The following is a 26031-nucleotide window of genomic DNA, read 5'->3' on the forward strand; positions in this document are numbered from 1 at the left end:
TTTCTTTCTTTCTTTCTTTCTTCTTTCTTTCTTTCTTTCTTTCTTTCTTTCTTTCTTTCTTTCTCTCTTTTTTTTCAAGATTTCTTTATTTATTTGAGAGAGACAGCACACTCATAGGAGTGGGGGGGGGGCAGAGGGAGAGAAGCTGACTCCCCATTGAGCACAGAGCCAGATGTGGGCTGCATCCCATAATCCCAAGATCATGACTTGAGCCAAAATCAAGAGTCGCCCAACTGACTGAGCCACCCAGGCACCCCTCTGGCTTCTCTCTTTCAAGAAAAGTTTTCACTTTGTTCTCTCTTCTTAGTTGATAGTCTTGCATTAGATAAGAAAAAAAAAATCTTCAAAGTTTTACTTAGAGTTCCGAAGAGGAACCTAGGCTTCTCTTTCCATAACTCCTAGAAGCCAGAATAAGCTCAAGCGGCTGCTGCTTGCTTCTGAGCCAGGGTACTTCACTGGCAAGAGCTGCCACTGAGTCAGCCCTCCTTTTTACTGATGGTGTGATCCTGAACAGGTTAACCTAACCTATTTGAGCAACAGTCTCATCTGGGGTTAATACCATCTACCTCACAGGACTAATGCAATGGCTAAATTTATAATATATAAGCTAGGAAGTGTGCTCTGTCCATAGTAGATACTCAGTAAATGTTACATCCTTTTTATTTCTTTAGGTTCTTCAAACCCAAGACAAATTTCAAGCAGAGGATTATGTAGCTGCAGACTTTCTTTTCCCTTCTTTTGCCACAGCTGATAGGGGAAATTTAAAAAATTGCAAGGAGTTTTATTTTCACTTCTTTCACTAAAAGTTTTATTCCCCTAGTAGTGGGACTCTATTCTAGGAGGGTAATGTTTTGTGCCTTTGTTGTGTTCCAGAGATTTCCCAGAAAAATTTGGAGTAGGTTGTGGAATATGCAGGAAAGTGAACTGCCAACATGATTTTCAAAACACAAGTTCAAAATTCAAAAAAGAGTATTTGTGATTGTGCATATCACTGGTATGAAAGCACTTTGCAATATTAGTTATACTGTAAATTGAAACTGGTAGTTATAAGTAATATTATTACCATTCCCCAAATATTAATGAACTCAAGTGTAGATTTGTATGATATAGATGTAGGTATGTCTATGTTAATTCATTCTGAAAGTCTTGAGGATTGTTAAGGACAAAGAGAGATGAAAAACTCTTAAACCAGTGACTCTGATTATAGAATATATAAGATATGGGAATGGTTTTTATTACCTAATTTAGCATTTTTTAGAATATCTACTCTAAGCCCAGCTCTGTGCTAGAAGCACATAGTCTCTCTTGCTGCTCCTTGCCCTGGTCTGTTACCTGTATTTTCTTACTCAACACCTATTGAAAAAGCTCTGAGAGACCTCTGTCGGCTTTCTGGAAAGTGTCTGCTCAGAAACAGAGAGCTCTCTGTGCTGTATCTTTAGAGAACAGAAGTGTGATAGTTGATGGCTGTACTGGGTGCAAATACAGCTATAGCGCTGAGTGAACTGCCAACTGGAGATAGCTTCTTCCTAATTCAAATGAACTTCTTTATTTGTTTAATATTGCCTTCAACTACCAGTATTGCTTTGGGAAAATTCTATTCTCTTTGGAAACACAAGGTTAGAAAGGAGACTAGGAGTGTAAAATGTAGGGATGGAAATACCAAAGAATCTATATTGTTTATTGTCCAAATTGTACTTTTATTTATTTATTTTTTTCTGCAGGCTCTTGTATTCTCAATCCATGAGAAGAGCTGAAGAGAAGCAAATTTTCACTTCAAGGCTTGAGAATACATTTTACACATGTTATATATAACATTGCCAGAGGCGAGATTTAAACTATTTTGAATTTCTGTAATTGGTGTCATGGTAACATAGTGGAGGGCTTCTGTGTAGTTTCAGATGTTTTAGTTTTATTTGCTTTTATTTCTTTCTCATGATGTTAGATTCTTATTAAAAGTTTTCTTGTTTAGTGAAATTTGGTGTAGATTTAATGTTTTCTATCCAGATTCCATAGAAAATATAGCAGTTCTGTCACTATGGAGTATGTTATATAACCATGATATACCTACTAATTTGTTGACCAATTTTTAAAAGAGTCTATAATGTAGATTCCATTATTGATAATGAGTATAAGAACATGTTCCTTACATTTTTCACAAAAAGAATTGAGAACATCCATTTTGGTTGAATGCAATATTTTTACTGACATGATTAAAATATATGGCATAAAAATGTAAGTCTTACATAAAAGCAGGTGTATATTTTCAAGCAAAATACTTTTTACTTTAAAAGAGTTATACTCTGACCAAAGATAACTCAGATAATTGCACTATTATCTAAATAGCCAATCTGTTTTTTTAGATCGATCTTTTTGTTTACAAAATGCAAGTATTCCTTTGGAGAAATTGTCATTAGTTGTTCTGTAGAAACTCTTATTACTATTGCTGATCCCATTTTGTTAATGGTGTATTAAAAATACACAGAGGCTTTTAGGTTAGCTAAATGTTGCACAGTAAATTTTTGAGAAACTGGTACTAGAATATGCAAGCATATCTTTTATAGGAGAGCATTAATTTATTCTACCTCATGTTTTTCAGATTATTTATAGTTTTTACCTATTGAACAAAATGAAGATCATTGACCATTGTAAATTGTTTTGGTAAAGCTGCACCCCTCTGTCTTCTGGGATTCTGGCTTCTCTGTAGCTTTCAGATGTGTAAGAGTGGTAAACTTAGTAATGGGGGTATGAAGAGTCAAAGTGATGAGGAGGGAGAAAGTCAAGAATGATTTGCGGAATGATTTTGTGGTGGCAGAAGGGACAAACGGAGGCTATTTTACTGTCAGAGTTGTCAATGGATGGATGCAAGCAAAAGTAAATTTTGTATTTGATATTGACAAATTTGGCAGTGATGAATCATAGAACTCGAATAATGTAAAGCAAAGGGATTCAGAAAACAATAAAAGAAAATAATAGAAAGAAATGGATAGATATGTGTGGTTTCCTGGCCTCTTCTCTACTTTGTTATGGTTGCTTACAATGATTTCATTAAATTCCATTGAGAAATGAAGATAGAAAAAAATGAGGTCATTTAGTAATCTAATAATACTCAATTTATTTTGGTATGTAGTATTCTAGATCTAGGTCTTGGAACAATTCCCAGTGGATATTTTACATACACTCTTAAACTCTTCATCATTCAGTAGGAATAGCCTTTGTGCCACTAAGCCCCCGGACAAAGGTTTATGCCAAAAATCTGTGTTGGATTGGTGAGACAGGATCTCTAGTCATCCCTAATTTCATTTAGAATAAGAATTCCCCTCCCCACCCCCCAGAGGTGAGTTTTAGCATCTAGGTAGCTGAATCCAACTTAAACTAAGTGTCCTTAAAAAGGTTGTATTAAACATGAAATTAAAAAAAAAAAAAAAAAAGGATGGGGTGGAAATACTGAGTGCCTCATATGAAATAGTCAGTATCGGTTATTCTAGTGTTAACTGTTAAGCTCTCATTCCTGGGATATGGCTGACATCCCTGGAAAGGTGTAGATGGCACAATAGTGTTTTGGGATCCAGTTTCCTCTTCTGTTAACCTCCGATATGAGTTGTCTCTCCTCAATGTAAATGCTCAGTTGTTCCTCAGAGGAGGCCTTACACCTTTAAGTCCCATCTTTAATGAGCTTACTGCCTCACCAACACAGATTTCATCAATGCTACTAATACAGTCCTAGGTTTACCTAATGCTATTTACCATTCCAGAAATGTACATAATGCAAGAAAATCTTGAAGTCTGGAGGACTGTCTCTCTTTATCTGCAGGTAGACTAATACTTACTAAAAGAACCTCCTAAAAGAAATAACTCAGTGCTGTAGCAGTCATCTGAAGCAGGAGAGTTCTAAGAGATTTTCTAGGTTTTCAGTACTCATATAAACATTATGTTGTGGTTATTTCTTGTCTCTCAGTTTAAGCTGTCATTCAAGCAACCGGGACTAGGGTTAAAAACTATTTCAGTTGTAGTAATAGTGTCTTATTCAGCTTTTACATTGAACTCTTATTTAAGCCTAATTTCAAAAATAGTTTTTAACTACTTACCTATGTGCTATTTGATGGCCAAAAGTAAGTTAAGGGGGATTAACATTAACTGTACAGTATAGCACTAGAGTTAAGAAAAAAAATAATTAACCACTATAGTGAGACATATCAAAAAGTGAATAGCAGGAATAGACCAGAGTTTGGTTGTAGTCTCATTATAGAAGCATGTGTTTGAGCTTCACAAGATTTCTACGTTTTAAACCCAATGCCAAGTTTCACAAATGAAGTGACAACAGATACTTGTAAAGCATGAGACATAGCCATTAAGATAGATTTAGAGTATAACACTGTAAGTAAAATAAATACATAAATAAAGTTAGGATTTCTAAATTTAGACTTTTATTTCATATGATTTAGGCAGTAATACAAGAGACAGATAGTAGACATATCTTGACAGGGAAGTGTCTGTTTCTATACTAGAACTCTCATAGATCTTCATAATTCTGGGAAAATGTGTGTGATTTTCTCCAACTAGAGGGTTGGACAAACCAGTAGTTTCAAACAAATAACATTGCAGATGGAATTCCAATATCACCAGCTGCTTTAAATAAAACCCAGAAATTCTGGAAAACTCATTTCTTGTTCACTCTTATCCTTGGTCCACCTACCAACTTTCACCTACTCCTGAGAAAATAGTTTATAACATCTGTAACAACCAGAATAATGCTAATGTTATGTTCACAATGAGTTTTTAGTAAAGAGTTATGATTTAAAAAAAAATGAGGACTGTTAATGCAATGCAAATTATGTGGAAGGCTTGTGTTGATGGCATTTATTCACTTAGGCAATGGTTAGCTAACCGCTGTTTTTACAAATAATTAAATCTCCATTCAAAAAGAATTATTACAAGTTTGGCTGCCAAAGACTTTTTATTATGAGTATTTTGATTAATTGAAAGGACACTTATGATCTAGGAACACATTTGAAATCACTTTTATAAATTAATTTTATAAATACACACTGTATGTTATATTCTCTGAATGGCTCAAATAATTCTTATCTCCTGAAAGTTCAGATTCACTATTCTAGATTGTATTTTTTCATTATTTTGTGTTTCATAGCAGCTATCAAATGAACTCAATTATTTTCTTTTACTGGATATTTGAAAAAAAAAAACAAACTGTTAGTTGTCCCTTCAAGTAAAGTAAACATATGTAACGATAACAATGTCAGTACCATTTACTATTTGTAAGTTTCTTTTTTGGATTGAATGTTATTTAGTAGTGTTCTAAAATCATGATTTCTTTTTTAAAAATATTTTATTTATTTATTTGTCAGAGAGAGAGAGAGAGCACAAGCAGGGAGAGTGGTAGGTAGAGGGGGAAACAGGCTGCCTGCTGAGCAAGGAGTTCAATGTAGAACTTGATCCCAGGACCCCGGGATCAAGACCCAAGCTGAAGGCAGACACTTAACCGACTGAGCCACCCAGGCGTCCCTAAAATCATGATTTCTGCTGTACATCATCATCATCATAATCATTCATATTTATTAAGTGCTATCTATTGTCTCTTTCTATCTCTATATCTACATCTATCTATCTGAAACCAGAGTTTATATAATCTCAAGTGAGAGAGACAAGTGATAGAAAAGATCATCCCAAGGAAAGATGGGTTAATAGCACATTGATTGAGACCATAGTCAGCCTTAATAATACAATTCCCTCTGAGCCTTTGAGGTCTGTGGGCATGTGAACACCCATTTTATCTTTCTGCATTCTCAGTTTCCCACTGGAATGGGAACCTTTCAGAAAAATCATAGCTATTTTTTTTTCCTGCAAAATAGACTTACTCAAGAAACAGAATAAACATTTAGAAAATTTTTTAAAAGTTGTGTTCTTAATTATGCTAAATGAAATAAGTTAGACAGAGAAAGAGAAATGCCATATGATTTCACTTATATGTGGAATCTACAAACCGTAACAAATGAACAAACAAAACAAAACAGAAACTGACTCATAAATACAGGAAATAAACTGTTGTTTACTAGAGCAGGGAGTGGTTTGGAGGTCAGGCACGTAGGTGAATGGGATTAAGAGGTACAAATACAACATAGGATATATAGTTAATAATATTGTAATAACTTTGTATGGTGACAGATGGTAACTAGACTTATGGTGGGGATCATTTTGTAATGTATAAAAATATTGAATCACCATGTTGTATACCTGAAAGGAACAGAAAATTGTATGCTGATTATACTTCAATAAAAAAGGGTAGGTGAGAGTATGATAAGAAAAAGTGCACAGTACATGAAACGGAATCAAAATTATTAATTAAAACAATGAGAGCAATGACCAATAGTCATGATAATGCTGAAAAATTAAACCAGTGAAGAAGATGAAAAACTGCAGAAAAATTCTCCTAACTCAAAAAGAAAAGATGTGACATGGAGGATAGACCCAAAATATAAATGATATGATATGATATATATATATATAGTTATATACATATAAATATGTATATTTATATATTTATATATACGTATTATATTTATATATATTTTTATATATATTTATATATATGTATATATATGTGTGTGTATATTTAAAGTTATATATGCTTTTAAAGTTCCAGATTGAAAAATAATAACTGATGGAGATGTTGTAATTAAATAAATAATTACAGTACACTATCGAAAGACTTGGATCTTTGAATTGAAAAGGATTACTGTATTTAAGTCAAAATTCACTTAAGAAATTTATATTTATATTTACACATATGCTGGATTTAGTTTTACATTTAAGAATAAATTTAAAAGGCTATAGGCATCCAGTTAGGAATATAAAGTAGGTTCAGACAAAAGGAAAAAAGATAATCATACTGATTTCATATTTCTCATATAAAAGATTTGGATTAGTAGCATCCAGAGATTTTCCTCAAATCTAAGAATTCTCTCTGTGTGAAGACAACAGAAAAGTATTCTCAGATTTCTTACACTCTCTTGCTAAAGAATACATTCAGATAAAGGTATAAAAATCATGACTTGGTGAAGGAATAAGTTGCTCCTACCAAGGGATTGAAGCCAGTTAAATAAAGATCTGTCTTATAACTTAATGCAGTTTTCAAAGAAAATTTCCAAGCTTGAAAAAAGATGATTCCAAAAAGTAATTACAAGATACTGACATTTCACATTTTTTTAAACATGGGAAAAGAATGGTAGTCAATGGGAAAGGTTTATGGGGATTGACATACTAAATATTGGGTGCTATGCTTGGCAGTCTAATAAATTGTTTTTTTATTATCATTCATAACTAGATAAAATGTGAACTAAATAAAAGTATAATAGATTAAAATAAAAATATGTCTTTCAAATCACTAGGAAAAGAAGTAATAAGAACACACATTGAGAAGTTTATAAAAGAGAATATAATGGATAATCCCAATTTTACAGAAACATTTTATACATATGTAAATATAAATTATTCATATACATTTATTAACTTAATTATAACATATAACATATTATAACTTAATATTAATAAGTTAATATTATCTTTAGGTGTTGGCAGATTATTATAGATTTTTGTTTTTATTCTACACATTTTTGACAATAATTACCAATTATATAATTATACAAAACAATAATAGTTAATTTTTTTACTAGTCATAAAACTCAAATGAATTTTATACACATCCAGTGACATGAAATAATACTTCTAGAGAATTTTAGATACTAGAGTATTTTCAGTGCCAAACTTGAAGAGATAAACTTGATTTTTTGAATTATTTAATTCAAGTCAGTTACCTTTATTTTTATTTTTTTTAAAGATTTTATTTATTTGAGAAAGTGAATGAGGGAGAGAGAGAGAAGAAGAGTACACACAAGCTGGGGAAGAGGCAGAGTGAGGGAGAAGCAGACTCCCCGCTGAGCAGGGAGCCCAATGAGGGGCTCCATCCCAGGACCCTGGGATCATGACCTGAGCCAAAGGCAGATGCTTAACTGACTGAGCCACCCAGGTGCCCCAAGTCAGTTACCTTTATAATATATAATGAGAGTAACATTTATTAAAGAAAGAGCAGTTTAGTTGTGTATTTATGACATATTCAACTTACAATAGAAATTGAAAGTAGTTAATATTACATGAGAATTTAGAGAAATAGTCAAGGTGAGCCTTAAAATTGTACTGTAATGTAAATGCATGCATTCAACATTATCTTAAAGAGACAAAGGCTTCAAGATCTCAAAGAAGTCATATTGAAAAAAATGTTCAAAGCAAGGCCAAAATTGGGTTTCATTTTGTTTTGAGCCTCCTTCAGAAAAGTGCACAAATACAGGAATAGACATTTTGAGAATGAGCATATCTGATATTATTTAATTTTAATATTTTTTAAAACTCACGTATATTTAACATTCAGTGTTATATTAGTTTCAGGTGTACAATATAATGATTCCACAATTCTATACATTTCTCAGTGCTTATCAAGGTACGTGTACACTTTATCCACTTTATCTATTTCACCCATTTACCTCACTCAACTCCCCTCCCCTCTGGCAACCACCAATTTGTTCTCTGTATTTAAGAGTCTGGTTTTTTGTCCATCTCTTCCTTTCTTTATTTATTTATCTGCTTTGTTTCTTTAATTCCACATATTAGTGAAATTGTAAGGTATTTGTCTTTCTCTAACTTACTTCACTTAGCATCATACCCTCTGGGTCCATCCGTGTTTTTACAAATGGCACGATTTTATTTTTTAAATAATTCTTAATCCACAGATATATAATTGAATGAGAAAGGATGCTAAGAATTTGTGCTAGTCTCTGGAAAACAGTATGGAGGTTCCTCAAAAAGTTGAAAATAGAGCTACCATATGATCCAGCAATTGCACTACTGGGTATTTACCCCAAAGATACAAAAGTAGGGATCCGAAAGGGTACGTGCATCCCAATGTTTATAGCAGCAATGTCCACAATAGCCAAACTGTGGAAAGAGCCAAGATGTCCATCAACAGATGAATGGATAAAGAAGATGTGGTATATATATACAATGGAATATTATGCAGCCATCAAAAGGAATGAGATCTTGCCATTTGCAACGGCGTGGATGGAACTGGAGGGTATTATGCTGAGTGAAATGTCAAACAGAGAAAGACATGTATCATATGACCTCACTGATATGAGGAATTCTTAATCTCAGGAAACAAACTGAGGGTTGCTGGAGTGGGGGGTGGGGTGGGAGGGATGGGGTGACTGGGTGATGGACACTGGGGAGGGTATGTGCTCTGGTAAGCGCTGTGAACTGTGCAAGACTGTTGAATCTCAGATCTGTACCTCTGAAACAAATAATGCAATATATGTGAAGAAAGAAAAAAAGAAGAAGAAGAATGTAGCAGGAGGGGAAGAATGAAGGGGGGGAAATCGGAGGGGGAGAAGAACCGTGAGAGACGATGGACTCTGAAAAACAAACTGAGGGTTCTAGAGGGGAGGGGGGTGGGAGGATGGGTTAGCCTGGTGATGGGTATTGGGGAGGGCACGTTCTGCATGGAGCACTGGGTGTTATGCACAAACAATGAATCATGGAACACTATATCTAAAACTAATGATGTAATGTATGGGGATTAATATAACAATAAAAAAATTTTAAAAAAAAGAATTTGTGCTAGTGTTACAATTTCAACAAGAAAAATTAGGTAAGAGATTATACATGTCTGCACTTTGGGCAAGAAAGAGCCATACTTCCAATTATGGGCTGATTTAAAGGATATTTAAAGTTGATTTTCACCTGGTTGATGGTTCTTTACTAGGAATTTGGAAGCTCATTTTAGGAGAAAAGTGAATCTTATGTAAATGCATATAATTGAAATTGGAATGAGAAATCAAAATATCTTTATATTTCAAAGTTATGTTGCAATAGAAACAAGGATTACATCCTAACTCATAAAAGTACCCTTTTATAAGAACTTTGTATGGTAAACACTTTTTATTCCAGATTTTCCTCAGAAAAGTTAAATAGAAGAAATCTTATGAGCTAAATATGCTAGAACCTATTTTGGTGCTTGGAAATTTCATTTGTCACCCACTTTTCCCTTTCCAATACCCACCCACCACAGGCTGACTCAATAGGTGGAGCAGGTGTCATGAATTACAGTGAGCTCATGAAGTGTTGAATGTTGTTCCCAGTGCAGTCACTACTGCGCTCTTATTCTTCAATCCCTGTGGGAACTCACCATTCTGTGTTGACTTAACAATTTAGTTGACATGTACAAGAATTTAGACAACACTCATTTTGAGTTGTCCTATTTTTTCCTGGTCTGATTATTAAAGTAAATAAATCAGAGGTTAAGAGAAACGATGATACTTGTTGACCAAATATTTCAGGTACAGAAAGTCTCTTGAAAATTACTTCTTTGTTACATGGACTAAACATACAACTTCCACTTAGGAAGCTTAAAAGCTTCTAAAATTCGAAGCCATTTTCTTCATAATTATACCATATATAAAGTTAGTCTCTCATATGTAAAACTTTAGGAGAAGGATTAAGAAAAGTCTTTCAGTATCTTCTGATACTCACTTATAACAAGTTGTGGTGAATTCAGGGTTTGAAATCCGTTGATTCTTATTCTATAAATTAATCTCCTTTTTGTTTAGTTAAACTCATATGCTAACAAATGATTTTCTCTTATGTAGGTTAAGCATTGTTATGAAATTTTATTGCATAATTAAGAAAATAAAGCTAAATCACAAATATCTGTATGTGTAGGTAATTCATTTTTTCTTGCTCATCCCTAAATTAATTTGAGCTCACTTAAGTTACTGAATTTACATTAATTGTGAAGACAGCCTGGTGTAGTGGAGGAAACATGGACACTGGAGAAAGACTCCATTAGTTTTAATCCTGGCCCTCCACCTCTTTCATATATTAGTAGGATATAACTTTGGAAAAATTAATAAAAACTAAAAGGTTCATATGCTTCATCTATAAATGGGGAAAAAGATAAATACTGCATAGGAACATTTTGAGGGTTTAATGAAGCAATATATTTTAAATGCTTGATATTATTTAGTTGGTATAACAAAATCTTTTCTGCGTCTGATCATCTTTTGTTGAAAGTTCTAACCAGCTGTGAAATAAATGTTCTATAGCAGGCACAAAGAGAAAAAAACAAGATAATTCACAGATGAAAAAAATCAGTCTGGATGATCATCTACAGTTAGAGTAGTTGAAATAGATACTGTCTTTCTAACTCTTTTGTAAATGACTTTCAGATAATTATTAACTTCTTATAAATGTATTCAGTTTTCAAATGAGCATTCTGTGATATTTAGGATTTATGTATGTATCCAAACTCATCAAATTGTGTACATTAAATATATGTATATAAGTTATACCTCAATAAAACAAACAAAAAAACCCAGTAAATAGTTATTTAAGAGATTCCTCAAAAAATATGGTGAAATAATAATGTGTTATTGAGATTCTTGTACCAAATTGTACTAGATTTCACAATACTCTTAATATTTATCAAAGTAAAGCAATGTCTAGAACCATGAGAGACTATGGACTCTGAGGAACAAACTGAGGGTTCTAGAGGGGAGGGGGGAGGGGGATGGGTTAGCCTGGTGATGGGTTATTAACAAGGGCACGTATTGAATGGAGCACTGGGTGTTATAAGCAAACAATGAATCATGGAACACTACATCAAAAACGAATGATGTAATGTATGGGGATTAAAATAACATAATAAAAAAATAAAAGAAAAAGCAATGTCCAATGTAACAATACAGGCAAATACTCCTGAGTGAGGTATTTCAAATAAAAAAATAAAAGAAAAAGCAATGTCCAATGTAACAATACAGGCAAATACTCCTGAGTGAGGTATTTCAAAATTATAATTACTCAGACACCAACTGATGCAGAGACTGCTATGTATCTGTATCAGTTAGCTACTACTGTAATAATGATATATAACAAACAGCTCCACAGCCCCACCTCACCCAACTCAGTAGTTTATAGCAACAAACTTATTCTCACACTCACAGGTGTGTGGGCTGATCTAGGTTAGGCTAAAATGAGTTGCTCTGATTCAGGCTGTGGGTTGGCTGGGCTTGCTTCCAGACTCATATCTGCTCAGGTTTTGGTCTGTTTTGCATGTCTCTCATCCTTCTCAGGGCATGGTCTTCTCAAGGTGAAGGAAGGAAGACAAGGGCAAGCCAAAAATCCCTAACCACATTAAAATTTTTGCTTTCATCACTTCTAACTTTTCCTTGACCAAAGTGAATCTTATGGCCAAAGCCAATATTTTTTTTTAAAGATTTTACTTATTTATTTGAGAGAGAGAGCGTGTGAGATAGAGAGCATGAGGGGGTGCAGAGGGAGAGGGAGAAGCAGACTTCCCACTGAGCAGGGATCCTGATGCAGGGCTTGATCCCAGGACCCCCAGTCATGACCTGAGCCTAAGGCAGATGCTTAAGCAACTGAGCCACTCAGGCACCCTTAGCTAAAGCCAATATTGATGAGATGAGGAAATACATAGTGCTCACTCCCCTGAGAAGTACTGCAAAGTCATATGACAAAAGGTGTAGATACATGGAGCGTGTGAAAATGTGAGAATGATCCAACTACTGCGGTGTTCACCAAAATTTTTTCCCTAAGTAAACATTTAAATTATATTTCCCTTGCAGATAGGTGGTCCCAAGTTTCTGAATGATGCCAGTGCAATGTGGTTAGAAGTGATGAATGCCAGTTCCATGCTTGGCTCATATAAAATATCTCATGCTATTCTCCATGCTCTCTCTTTACTTGTCTGCTGGCTGAATGTGGAGGAGACCATGGCCCTAGAATAATGTGCTTGAGTTAAACAATGGAAGGAACTCGGACCTTCACTTTATAAATATAATGGAGTCCCTAATTAGCCTCACATTGTTCTATGACATTAGGGTTAAATAGACTTATTTTGTGAATCTTTTCATATTTTTGGCATTATTTGTGATGATAGTCAGCCTACCATATTTGACTCTGCAACTCCTTAAAATCTATTCTAAATATTCAAGTGTCTAAAATAATTTTACTCATGACTCAAAAAAGAAATAAGAGATCATTCTCAAAATTCCATCAAGAATGTGGGGGATCTAATAGGCCATGACTCCAGAGGCACTTCATTTGGCAGATGGAGGGGAGAGAATGGTTATAGACTTAGAAGGCTGTTATTCATAATGGTAGGTTGGATTTCAGTAGATGCATATACAGATTTATAGGTGCTTTCAAACTGAGTTATTTGACAAGTGTGGTTGGGAAAAAATTTAAAAAGCTGTGAGCATAAATTTTGTTTTTTAATCTAATTACTGTTCCCCCCCAAAAAAATTATTGCATATACATGGCAAAAAATTCAAATTGTGTAAAAGGATGCACAATTAAAAGCGAAGTCTTCATGTCTTCTTCCCAGATATAACCAAGTTAATGATTTCCTATGTAAATCCTCAAAAAATTTTTCTTCATGTATACCCTACATATGTCTTGTGGTGATGCTTAATGCTGGTATGAATACTGATCTCTATACTTTTAAGAATCGAGTGTTAGACCTATACCTTTTTTATTCACTGCTGTGTAACTAATGCCAGATGGTACCTTGACAATATCTGAGGTGATGCTGTGTGACAGTACCTATTGTGATGATCAGAATTTATGCTTCAAAGATTTTATGACTTGCAGAAGATGCCAAATTTCCATCTAACCAAAAATATTATGTTCATTCCCAATGCAATGTTAAAATATTCAAATTGACTTTGATTTATTTCTGCTTGGGAATGCAATCTGGAATTTAGGGAATGTATGTTTTCTGTGGCAAAATGATTTATGATTGCAGGTGAAATTATGTAATTTCTGTGAGTAGAAGAACAAGGATATACTATCTGAATCTAAGCTATTCCACTCACTTTTCCATAAGTACCTTAGGTTAGAGATTCTTTCTCTTCCAGTAACAGGGTCTTCTGTGTACCTCTACCTCTGCCCTTACTAAGTGCTTAGTTAGGGGACTGAGAGTCCAGTTTCCAAAGCTGCAAACCACACTTTGTGTGAGGAGGAATTGTGAGAGGTCATTTGTACCACTGGCGTCCAGATGGCTTTGAAATTTTGAAGAAGCTCAGTGTGGAGGCTGTTTGGAATCAAGGGCAGATTTGAAACCATATGGGACTGTTTTAGTCTAGAAAAGTTAAAATTTATAAAGAGGAATGACTAAAAATAAACCCACTCTTGGGCAGTGGCTAGGGGAGGAGCAATCTCTCAGAGTTTGGAATACTGGGTTCTTGGCTCCTTGACATAAAAATGTGAATTTTCTCCTCCTCTCTCCTCCCCTTTCTTGGCCTTCTGTGACCCTCCACCACTTTGCTTCCTGCTTGCTTTTTCTGAATGGGGACTTTATAATTGTGTTGTTTACTGTCTGTGGTTCAGGGACTGTTAGTGTCAGGTCTGTTGAAAGGCTGCCATGGAAAGGGTCAGCATAGTCATTTGTTTTTTATGGAACCTCCTTTCTACGCTGGCAAAGCCCTAAATCATACCCTTGTTCTAGTAGACAAAGTAATAGACAAAATGGGTATTTAAAACAGGGGAAATAAAACATCACTCAAAAATCCCTAACAGAATTGTTTATTTCACTCTCACCTTTAATCACAAGGAGAATTATTCTTTAGTCACAAATACAGTGAATCTAAGCTTTTAGCTGAGCATTTAGTGGAACATCTACCCAGTAAGCTTTGCTTATGTTGCAGACAGCTACCCTGAGGAGTGATTTGAATTTAAATGTGATTCCCTTATTAGTTTCTGCTAACTGCAAATATCCCAGGCACTTAATTAAGTGGCTGAGTAATGTATGAATGCTCACTTCTGCTTGTCATGCAGAACAAAGTGATGTATTTATATTCCATGCACAATATGAAATTTAATGACACGGGCAACAGTAATTTAGAAAACCTTTGTTTTTATTGTCCTTGTTTTTGCTTAAGCAATTTCTCCGCTTTGTCATAGTTTGGCCAGGACAGTGATATAAGACTTGGTCCAAATGTTAGCTGCTGGCAGGTGACATTTCCTAATAAACCAGAGGTTCTTCTATGCCATCTAATGACTTAAAACGTTGGTGGTTTTTTTTTTTTTTTTAACTATGTTATTTTGGCTTTTGTTCCTTACTATAATTTTTAATAACAGAGTACAATTGTTTTATTTAGCTGTTTAACCATTGAAGCAAAAGGGAAAAGGTGGATTCTCCTAGGGTTTGATTGAATATATTGGGTTGCAAAGTAAACAAAAAAGCAACCAGTACTGCTTTTCGAACAGTAGATTGTGGGGAACAAAAATATTGAGGCCACATCTGCTGAGTGTTTTAGAGGACCTTTTCATGTCTGTAGGTTTTCAAAAATTAATATATATATATATTTTTTAATTTCAAGAATCCAAAAAGCCAACGCTTTTTTGTTTGGCATTCAAGGTCAGTCCCAAAGCCAGGATCCCAGTTTCCCTCTATCCCAATTTCTCTGGGTCTCTCTCCCTTAAGCTCGCATAATACTACAAATACCTCTAAGTTAAATGTTTATGTCTTGAGCTTTGCATACGTTTGTGCATTTGGACAGCTGTTTGACTTGTCAGATGGTGCTTCTGTGGTGCAAAGCAGAAGGAATTCGTGTCCTCTCAATTTCAGTTTCTTTGCTCCACATGTGGGGTTGAGAGGCTCCTTTAACTGGAGTCTCAGCTCTCTGTTCTGGAAATCCTAACCTCAATTGGTCGATTCTCTTTATTTAGACAATTTCATTTGTTTCTTAATGGACTTTTGTGGGTGATGAATTGGGTCAGAGTTGCAGCATATTACTTTGTGGTATAAAATATATTTTATATCCTGAATTCTGTACCACAAGAAAGCTACAGCGTTCATCTGAACTATAATTACTGACTGGATGGGGAACTGTGTGTAAATTATGTACTCCTGCTTTCACATACCAGCATCATCTCATTCCTGTCAGCCCCAGCCACACTCTACCCAGGCTCACCCTAAGCAAAGCAGAATGACGTCGTCAGGCTGCCGGGAGAACAGTTCCTGACACCTCACAGTTACTGATGGAGAAGCCCTACTATACGGTCAGTTCTTGGCAGTGCTTTTCCTGGGTGTCTCACTAATCATAAACTATTCTGTGTAAAATGATTCTTACATTCGGCAAAATTCATAGTTCTGATTGGAACATCTTTCAGTCTTTGCTGCTCTTCCTTTAGCAAACCCCCGATTTTAGGTGTGCTGACAAGTCACTGAGCATGGGAATGGGAAAACACTGTAAAAGCAGCATAAATGCCAGGAGCTGTTCTGATCTCCTAATTTCTGTGCACCTGCATTTGATGGGCTTTCTCTCCCTGGCTCTGAAATCAAATCTTCTGCCTCAGCCCTTTCAGGCACTGTGACCTCACCATATGCCCCTGACTGGAGAGAAGCCCAGGTTGGCTGCTTGTGAGCAGAGTCCACATATGTTGAGGGGAGGGACCCCGGAAGGCGGCTGACAATATTCCTTTAGCCAGCAATCCCTTCAGGGAAAAGAAAGGTGCTTCCTGTGCCTGCTTTTATGCTGCAGGCTGTATTCAAACTCCAGCTAAAAGTGACCATGGCCAGTGACCCTCCAGCTATAGAGCTCAGCTGTGGATCTTACTCATCTTGGCAGAGAAATATCCTCCTCCTTTCTTTTCTTTCTTTTTTTTTTTTTCCTTTGTATAAAGAGCAGTGTCTCTCAATATTCAACTAATCAGCAGTGACAAGCCCCGTTTGACTGCTCACTTCTCCAGTGAGGCTTCCAGCTTTTAGGCATCAAGATTAGTGAGGCTCTCTTCTGGGTGCACCAGTTTGTTTCTCAGTGACGTAAGAGCATTGCCTGGGGTGGGCACTGCGTAAGGCTTGTCAGTTGAGATATAATTTTGCTCTTTTGATGGATTTTCCAAATATTTACTACAAGCTAAAGAGACTAGAAATATATATGCCCCCTGTCTCTCCTAACCACATTAGATTCTTTTTATTTGAACGTCTGAGCATACCATAAGAGGAGAATATCAGGGTTGAAAAGATAGTTAAATGATCAGTCTATACATCCATCTGGTGCTTCAGTCCTAGCCATAGTACCTTTACAAATGTCATCTAGCCTAGGTATGAATGCTTTCAGAACCAGGAGACTCCTACTCTTCAAAAGCAGACACTTTTGTCTTTGGATAATTCTGTTAAATAGGGTGCCCCCTTCCCCCATCCCCACATACAGACAAGCACACTGAGCCCTTGCCACTAAATCACCTTTCTTCTTTCCTTGAATTGTGCCCTCTGTGAGTCTAAGTTTCTTTTTTTTATGGTAAAAGTTCTGTTTATTTCCTCTAAACTTAATATAACCTTTAAATTTTTTAACAAAAAGAAACACAGGATAAGTTTTGGATTATTTTCCAAATATAATTGTTGTACCATCAGCATCAAGTAGTCGTTTTCTTAAAATCACTTTATTAAGGTATGGTTAACATGTGAAAAGCTGTCCATGTTTAATGTATACAACTTGATGAGTTTGGGGATCTGTCATTACCCTCAAGGTCATAGACATATCCATCGCATTCCAAAGTTTCCTACCATTCCCTTTATTATTATTGTTGCTGGGATTTTGTTTTTGTTTTTGTTTTAAAAGCCTAAGTTTTTTATCTATAAGAAAGGGAGATGGTGATAGTACTACTTCATAGAGTGGGGATGATATAGAAAGGATGCTTTGCAAAGTGTCTTGCACATACATGAGATTTAATAAAAGCCATTATTATTGCTAGTATTACTTCCTATCCTATATTCAAATTGAGGGCCAGACTGTTTTTTTTTTTCTTTAAGACTTTTAAGATTTTATTTATTTATTTGAGAGAGAGTGAGCACATGCATGAGCAGGGAGAGGGATGAGGGACTGAGGGGGAGGGGAGAGGGGCAGAAGGGGAGGGAGAGGGAAAGGGAGAGAATCTAAAGCAGACTCAGTGCTTAGCGTGAGCCTGACAGGGCCCTCCATCTCAGGATCCTGAGATCACAACCCTGAGATCAAGACCTGAGCGGAAATCAAAAGTCAGACACTTAACCAACTGAGCCACTCAGGAGTCCCGAGGGCCAAATGTTTATAAGGAGTGAAGCAAGGCCAGTCTCTTGTAATCTATGTCTAGATATTTCTCAGATTGATGTGTATCAATTTGGTAAAATAATCTGGATTTTTTTAATAGTTTTTTTTTTAATAGTTAAGAGCGTAGCTAGTTTTACAGGCATCCAGATAATTTTTATCCATCTTTCTCATACGGTGATCTTGAGTTTTTCAATCTGCAATAAAGACTTACAAGTAAAGGTAGACTATTAGTATTTGTTTTTCATGGAAGTAGATTATTAGGACTCACCTCTCTCTCTTTTTTTTTAATCCAAGTATTTCTTTTATTAAGTTTCCTGTAGTATTTTCTAGGAAATTTTTCAAGCAGATCTTCCTATTTTCCATTTTTAAAAATGGTAACTATATTATCCATCTCCATTTTTGTATAATCTTCAGTATTCTTCTGTGGTCACCTATCATGCCAATAATCATTTTGTAAGTGCTCTCCTTACTCTGATAGGCATTCTTTAAGTTTCTTTTCCATGAATGTTATTTTAGGATTCTGATAGTTGAGAGTTGTTTAACTTGGCATTGTTAAATCATGATAGGACAGCTATAACAATTTTATCCTAAGACCTAGACTTTGTGTCTCTTTAGAACCTGAGATTCAGAGAGTGATTCAGTAAAATAAATGTTCAGAAATGGAAAAGGACACACACATTCAAGTACTCTGTGAAGTACATTAATTAGTTATTGGGATATAAAACGAAGTAAAGAAAATTTATTGAGCACTATGTGCCAGGTATTGTTTGAGCTCATTTCATAAACCTTATTTTATTTGCTTTTCCAAACAACATCATGATGTACAGTGACATTACTAACTTTTCATACAGGAACAAACTGAAGTTCAGAGAGATTAAAGGAATTTGTCCAAGACACTTGTGTGAGTAAGTAGGTAGCAGAGTCTAAATTTAAACTAAGGTGTCACAGATTTCATTTGGCTCTTACAAACTTGAGAAAAGTGTATGCATCTTATAAATGAATCAATTACTACATACATGTGGAAATTTGATATTTCATAAATTAGTATCTGTAGTCAATTTCAATTTCATTTTTATTAAATGCTCTAGGTAGAAGCATACTGAATGTATATATATATGCCATATGTATATCATCAGTTTAGGAAAGTGGTTCTCTTTTCCTGGCTTTTCTGAGATAAAACTGGCTTGAGAAATTAAAATAGTGGTGATGGTAGTGGTGGTGACGGTGCTGGTGTTAAATATTTTAGAAGAAAACAAATTGTACCGGAGTGTACTAGTTTAAATTTACTTTCAGTTTACTGAAACCAACCAGACTAAACATGGTAAAAAATAAGATTGGTTAGTGTTGTGCTGATTTATAAAGTGAATGACATTAGTTTACCCTAAAGTCCATCTTCTTTGAAAAACTGTAGAGAACAGGTAAAATCAGGATTATGAATGCTATAAGACTAAGTACTGAAGGGATTTTGTCTAAGAAGACTGCACCTTCACTAATCTAAGCTTTCTGTTTATTGGAAAAAGAAAAATGTTAAAAGGCTGTCCTATCTGCTACTTCAAGTGTACTTTATACTCCTGACAAGTTTCTGCAAAAATCTTACTAGTCACATGTTGGTTAAAGCTGGCAACCCTGCCTTTTTCCCCTTTCTCAGTATGCAATGCAACATTCTCTATTTCTAGGAGCATCTTGGGGTATAATCCAACTGCCTGGTCTTACTGTATGTGTGTGTGTGTGTATCAGACAGATATCTGACATCAGATACCAGATTGAAATCGCTAATATATATCCTGGTTTAGGAAATGAGCATGACCCTAATGCATATGCATATTTACATTTGATGATACAGGAATAACCTCATGTGGCTATAGAGTAACAAGTTGTTTTCCAAGATCTGGAAGGTGCTAAAATAATTTTTTAAAAAGATTTATTTTTTATTTATTTGGCGGGGGGAGGAACAGAGGGGAGAGGGAGAGAGAATCTTAAGCAGAATCCCCACTGAGCACGGAGCCAGAGGTGGGGCTCGATCTCACAACACCGTGATCATGACCTGAGCCAAAATCAAGAGTTGTATGCTTAACTGACTGAGCCACCCAGATGCCCCGGTGCTGAAAATTTTTAAATGAGTTTAGTTTTTCTCCTTGCAAAGTAAATGTACATTTGGAGTTGTAACTTTAGTCAAGTTCCAAAATAAAAGGCTCGGTGTTGTTAAAAGATAAACTAAGGTGCATTAAAATTTTAAGGGTTTCTTTGAGCAACCATCAATTCAATCGGGTAGCACTAAACCAAAAGTGGTTAGGAGCACTCCTGGACAGGATCTAGGAAGAAGTTTTTATAGAACTGATGAAAGCAAAGCAAGGAATTTATATAGTTGGCTATAGCTTAAGTGATTGTCTGATTTGGGAAAACCTAGGTGGCTGTTTGTGATTGGTTGTTCTTGAATTTTATTTTCTCACATACAAATGCATTGACTCTGAGTCAGTTTTCTGTTTGCTTACATAAGCTACCAAGGCATTAGAGCTACCCCAGTCTAGTGGCCTTGTTTAATTACTTTAATGGGGTGAGTCTCTGGGAAATAGAAAAGGAACGCCTCATTGCTGCTGCTTATAATTTTCTTCTTTCACTAATAAAAATAGTATCAGGCCAGTCAACCTATATATCTTACTGAACATGGTTCCTTCATAAGCATTTTGAAGTTGCTTGAACTCTACTTTAACGGAAATAACTTATGGGAGTGTCCTTGCTCCCGCCTCTGTCAAAACCCTACCCTCATGCTTCTAAGCCATGACCAAAGATCTAAGCCGAGGGCTGGTCTCTTCCAAATGGAATTTGGAGTTCTGATACATGATTTCATTGCCTGCTGTAATGTCTGCCAATCCTTACTAATCACCAGAAACACTTGTGAATCTTTAAATTACTCAGATTCTTATTTCTGCAGGTTTTAAAGAAGCATTTCAGGCAATTTTTGTGAGTAGCCACATTTTCAACCACTAGTCTAGTCAGGGTTGGACAGTACCATTCCACTCTCTAGCTATCACTTGCTCTTTCTCTCTCTTTTCTTATCCATAAATATTGTTAAATACTTACTGTACACCAAGTACCATTATATAAAGACCAGTAAGACCCTCTTCTGCCTTCAGAGAAATTACAGTCTCTCTTACCATGTGCATTGTCATCTTCAGGAATAGTTTCCATGCTGCCCTCCTGGATTAAACTGCCTTAGAATGTGTCAAGGATTACCAATTAGACATAACATTTTTTATGTCAGTCAGGTCCCACACATCCCAATTGTTCTGTTACCAAAAACAAAACAAAAATTCTTTTGAATCTTTCTGAAGAGCTGTTTCCTAATCCTTTTTATCAGCTTTCTGGTTCTCTTCATGATCACCCTATGCTACCAATGACTACAATGGCTCATAAGTAGATCCAATATGTATATTTATAATTCTGTTTTTAAAGCATGTTAGAGATCGACTAAACAACAAGAACAGTCTTAGTAAAAAGACCTTCCTTTCAGTTATTTCATATCTGCTTTTTACTTATATACCATGGTTATCTTTTCCCAAAGTATTTCTAAGTTGTCCATTGTGAGCTCAAACTCTTGTTGTAAGCCAACACCCATTTCTCATACACCATACAGTAACTGCGATCATTACTATAATGTCCAGGAACTGGTACTCAATTAGGCATCTTGTTGATGGAATTGATGAGTATTTAGCATGTGCAGTATGGATCACGGTACCTCAAATATGAAATACAGGTTATAGAATAGTAATAATAGTAATAATAAAGAACACTATATTTTATACTCACAATAAATTTATGAATTAGCCTTAGTACTCATATTATAGCTGGGCAAGTTGATTATCAACAAGTATTGTCTTATTGACTCATGGCTGATAATTGCTGCCCTGGAGTTTGGACCCAGGTTTCAGGAATTCCAAAGTGATATATCATCTTGTCATAGGACGAACAGTATTGACAGCTATCTGTTTTTGGAGTCCTTGAATTCTTGTCAGCTTTTTAATATCTAGAATTACTTTCACAAGTCTTTGCATTTTATTAAAAAAAGAAAGAAAGAAGACAACCTAGGATCCAGCCATGTATATACCTAACTCTAACAAATGAAATAGTGGTTTTATGAAGAAATAGGATAAATCATATAAAGATGGTGGATTCACTTTTTTCTCGTATTTAATGCTATTTATTTTATCACTCATTTCTTTCTTTATTTAAAAATATTTCTCAAGTTTTTACTATGTAGGATAAGCAATATGATACATGTAGGTTAAAAGATTACCTTTTCATAGGAAATAGGTGAACCTAAACTACTTTTCCTTATCTCCCCCTATACTTACTAGCAAATTATACTGGAAATGTTTAGCACTTACTTGACTTCCAGGTGCTGTATAGATAAAATATGCACATCTTCAGATCTGTGACCTCTTCTCAACTACTTTGTTAACTTTTCACGTAGTGAATAGACGCCTAAATGTGTTTTAGTTTAATTAAAAAATAGTAAATAATAGTCAAAGAGTATTTCTCTCCGAGAACTTTTAGAAAAGAGCAGCAGAGCTTTCTACTTTTTTTAAATTAAGAGCAAACCTGCCCGCAAATAGGAGGGTAAATTAAAAGTTTTTCTGACATCTTTTCCAGCGCTGGTATTGTACTGTTGAATCTACCTATGATACCAATTCCTGAAGCTCAACGATCACACATAGAGGTCTGCCTGCAAATAGAGATAATAAACTTATATGACATGACTATCCACTTTCTCTCAGGGTCAAATACAGACACACAAACATACTCACATTCTCTCTATATATATCTACACACACTGTCCTCCCATACTGTAATTTGCAACACAGCTCTGCAAAGATTGAGGGAACTCACAGTCTAGGTAGATTTTATTGGAACATTTTGTGCATAGTTAAATGTTTCTTCTTAACCAATCAAAAACATCACAACATCCTCAGGAAGATACTTGTCTTAGAAAGCATTCATTTTTCCTATTAATTAGTTGGCTACTCTGTCTTACTAAGGTGTGGCTGGCTATGACAAGACTGCTTGATACTTCATGTAACTGTTTTCATTCCTGATGTAGAATACCAGGTACAATATTGATCAGTTTTGTTCTTGTTAATTTACTGTCACCCATGTTTGAGGGGTGTATATTTGGCATGCCTTTAGAAATAAAATTGTGGTTCCCTAGCATTCATTTTACCCTGTAAGAACTGAAAGATTTCTGAATATTGACTTATAAAAACACAATTTTCCTTCTTCTTCCCTCTCTCTTTCTCCCTCCTTTCTTCTCTCCTTTTCTCACCTCCTCTCTCACTTGTCCCCCACTCCCCTCTCTCCTCTCTCACTCTCTGTGTTATCTGTTCAGCCTTTCCTACCTCTTAATTTTGAGTTCCTTGAAAGGTCAAAGACTTAACTAACAAAATTATTTTATTTTGAGGGAGACTTCATAGGTCAATATTTGCTTCAATTTTGAAGCGTCAAGATTTCAAGATTATAATTAAAAGGACATTTCTATAATTATTAACTATCCCTCCCCAATTAAATAAAAATAAACACACATTTTTAATTTAAACAACAAAAAAATGACTCCATGCTCAAAGACTGCTCCATTTTCTTTTCTTTTTTTAAAAAAGATTTTATTTATTTATTTGAGAGAGAGAGAGCACACAAGCAAGGGGAGGAGCAGAGGGAGAGGGAGTTCCCACTGAGTAGGGAGCCTGATGTGGGCCTCGATCCCAGGACCCTGGGATCATGACCTGAGCCAAAGGCACACTCAACTGACTGAGCCACCCAGGTACCCCAAGACTACTCCATTTTCATTCCAGTTTTCAAAAACACCTGTGGAAACTGAGGTTCTAAATTTTGTTTTCTGAGAATATATATACTTCTCATTTTCCTTGTCTAAAAATAACTGGGGAGTTGAAAATTAAGTTTTTCCACTCTCTGTTTTTAGTATTTTAGAGAATTAAAATATAAACTTAAAGATTCCATTTTAAAAAGGTTAGTTTTTTTTTTTTACAATAATATGTTTATTTTATTTAGTTTACCTGTTTAATTCATTGCTCAAAGGTACTCATGTGGGGGTTGTCTAACTAGAAGTCTTGTTTCTTGTTCTCCTGGAACTGAGAGTAGGGATGAAAAGCTTTCTCCTGGTAATTTCCCACTGGACATTTGAATTCTCATGAAGGAATATTCTATATTAATTTTCCTTTGGCTTAGAAATAGTTTAGTATAACTTTTTCTAAGCCCTCCAGACAAGGCAGTTTTCTCATACTATTTTCAATAATTGTTTTCCATAATTAAATTCATGTTTTTCTTCTTTTATGGATAGATTTTGTAATATATGAGGCAGCCTCCATAAATATTTATCACTTTCATTTCTGTTAGCAAACATGAACAAACACATGTGATTATGCTTCATTCTATTTTACCTCTTGTGTTACCTGCATTTGTGCTTTTTCATGTACTATTTTACACATTTAATAGATGGCTTTTGGTTTTGTTTTATTTTTACAAAAATAAATCTAAATACCCTATTAGCCAGAACTATCTATGTTCATATATACCTACTCTAGAACAGTAAATATTGTCCTGTAGTCAGGTTGCCTTTCTCAATACTTCTCAAAACTGCAGCTGTATCTAGACCCAGGGCAGAAGCCCTTTGTCTCATCTGGCCATGTCATCTCATCCCCCAAAAGCACTTTTCAAGACTTCCTCCTCTGAGAAGACATCCCTTCCCATTCTGGTTCTCTTAGTGTCTCCTCCTCCTTTGAATCCCTTTTTCACTAGGACTCTGAGGCACAGATTTTAGTTATTTTGTACTGTTAGTGTAACTCTTCAAGTAGACAGTATGATTCTGAAGGACAGAATTTCTTACTATGCTTCTTTGATCAGAGAAGCAAGTGCAGTGGAATTTAAACACAAATATTGGTGGCATGTACTACTTTTTAAAGTTCAGAAGAGTACATCATATTTCCAAATATACAGAGGTTTTTGGTATTTATGTTATGAAGATTATTTGGAATATAATTCCTTCAAGTTTATAAGATAGGAATAATTGGGCCATAGGGAAATTATTCATTAAAATTGCTTTTTTTTGATGCAGTCATACTTTAAAATACATATTTACTTACTGTTAAATTATATATTGAAACTTTATATTTTATTTCAGTACTCATTATCTGAATCACTTGTTATTTTAAGAAGTAGTTGTTTCCTGATGAGTCATTTTATATAAATAAAATTAAAACTTATCATATATCAACTGTAGGTTAAATATGTCCATATTATAATAAATCTTGAGAGTCTTTTTGACCTGGATTAGAGAGTTTGATGGAGAACATTGAAATCCTATTATGACTGATAAAATACATACAATTGTTATTTCTTCTGCCCCCTCTTCATGCAAAACCACATCGTTTAAACTTCATCAGTTGGAGCAGGGACATAGTTTCTGGGAAGTTTTAGTTTCATCTATGCCATATTAAGTGTCACTGGAAAGATCCTAAATTAGAGCCTTTCTTAAGTTCTCTCAAACTCTGAAAGTTTCTTTAACCATTAGCAATTTCCCTGCAGTCACATAATATTCTATATGTGTGCTAGTGCAAAATGAAAGATAGTACACATTTACTTTCCCAATTACTTAAACCTTTGGATTCTAAGTTGTAATAATAGGAATACTCAATTTATTTTTAAAAGCAATTGTTTTCTTTTCTTTAAAAAAATTTTATTGTTATGTTAATCACCATACATTCTGAATCATCACATAACTCACTCCCTGGTCTCAGTTTATGTTAGCTATTATTATTCAAGTCATCTAGCTCTAAGCTGAGTGGTACCTATA

At 35.0% G+C, this 26031-nt stretch overlaps 1 long non-coding RNA gene across 2 annotated transcripts in view; it reads left to right on the forward strand.

Moving 5' to 3' along the window:
• Positions 1–26031, forward strand: part of LOC116632861 — a 314976-nt gene that overhangs the window by 95983 nt on the left and 192962 nt on the right. The window contains exon 1 of one of the 2 annotated variants that reach the window (XR_004299512.1): positions 15956–16143. The exons of the other annotated variant lie outside the window; for it this stretch is intronic. This is a non-coding gene — a long non-coding RNA (uncharacterized LOC116632861). Of the gene's footprint in view, positions 1–15955; positions 16144–26031 lie in introns of those variants that run through there. 2 annotated transcript variants of the gene reach the window in all.

This window comes from Phoca vitulina, unplaced genomic scaffold (genome assembly GCF_004348235.1).
Source record: "Phoca vitulina isolate PV1807 unplaced genomic scaffold, GSC_HSeal_1.0 scaffold7, whole genome shotgun sequence".
NCBI classification, from domain to species: domain Eukaryota; kingdom Metazoa; phylum Chordata; class Mammalia; order Carnivora; family Phocidae; genus Phoca; species Phoca vitulina.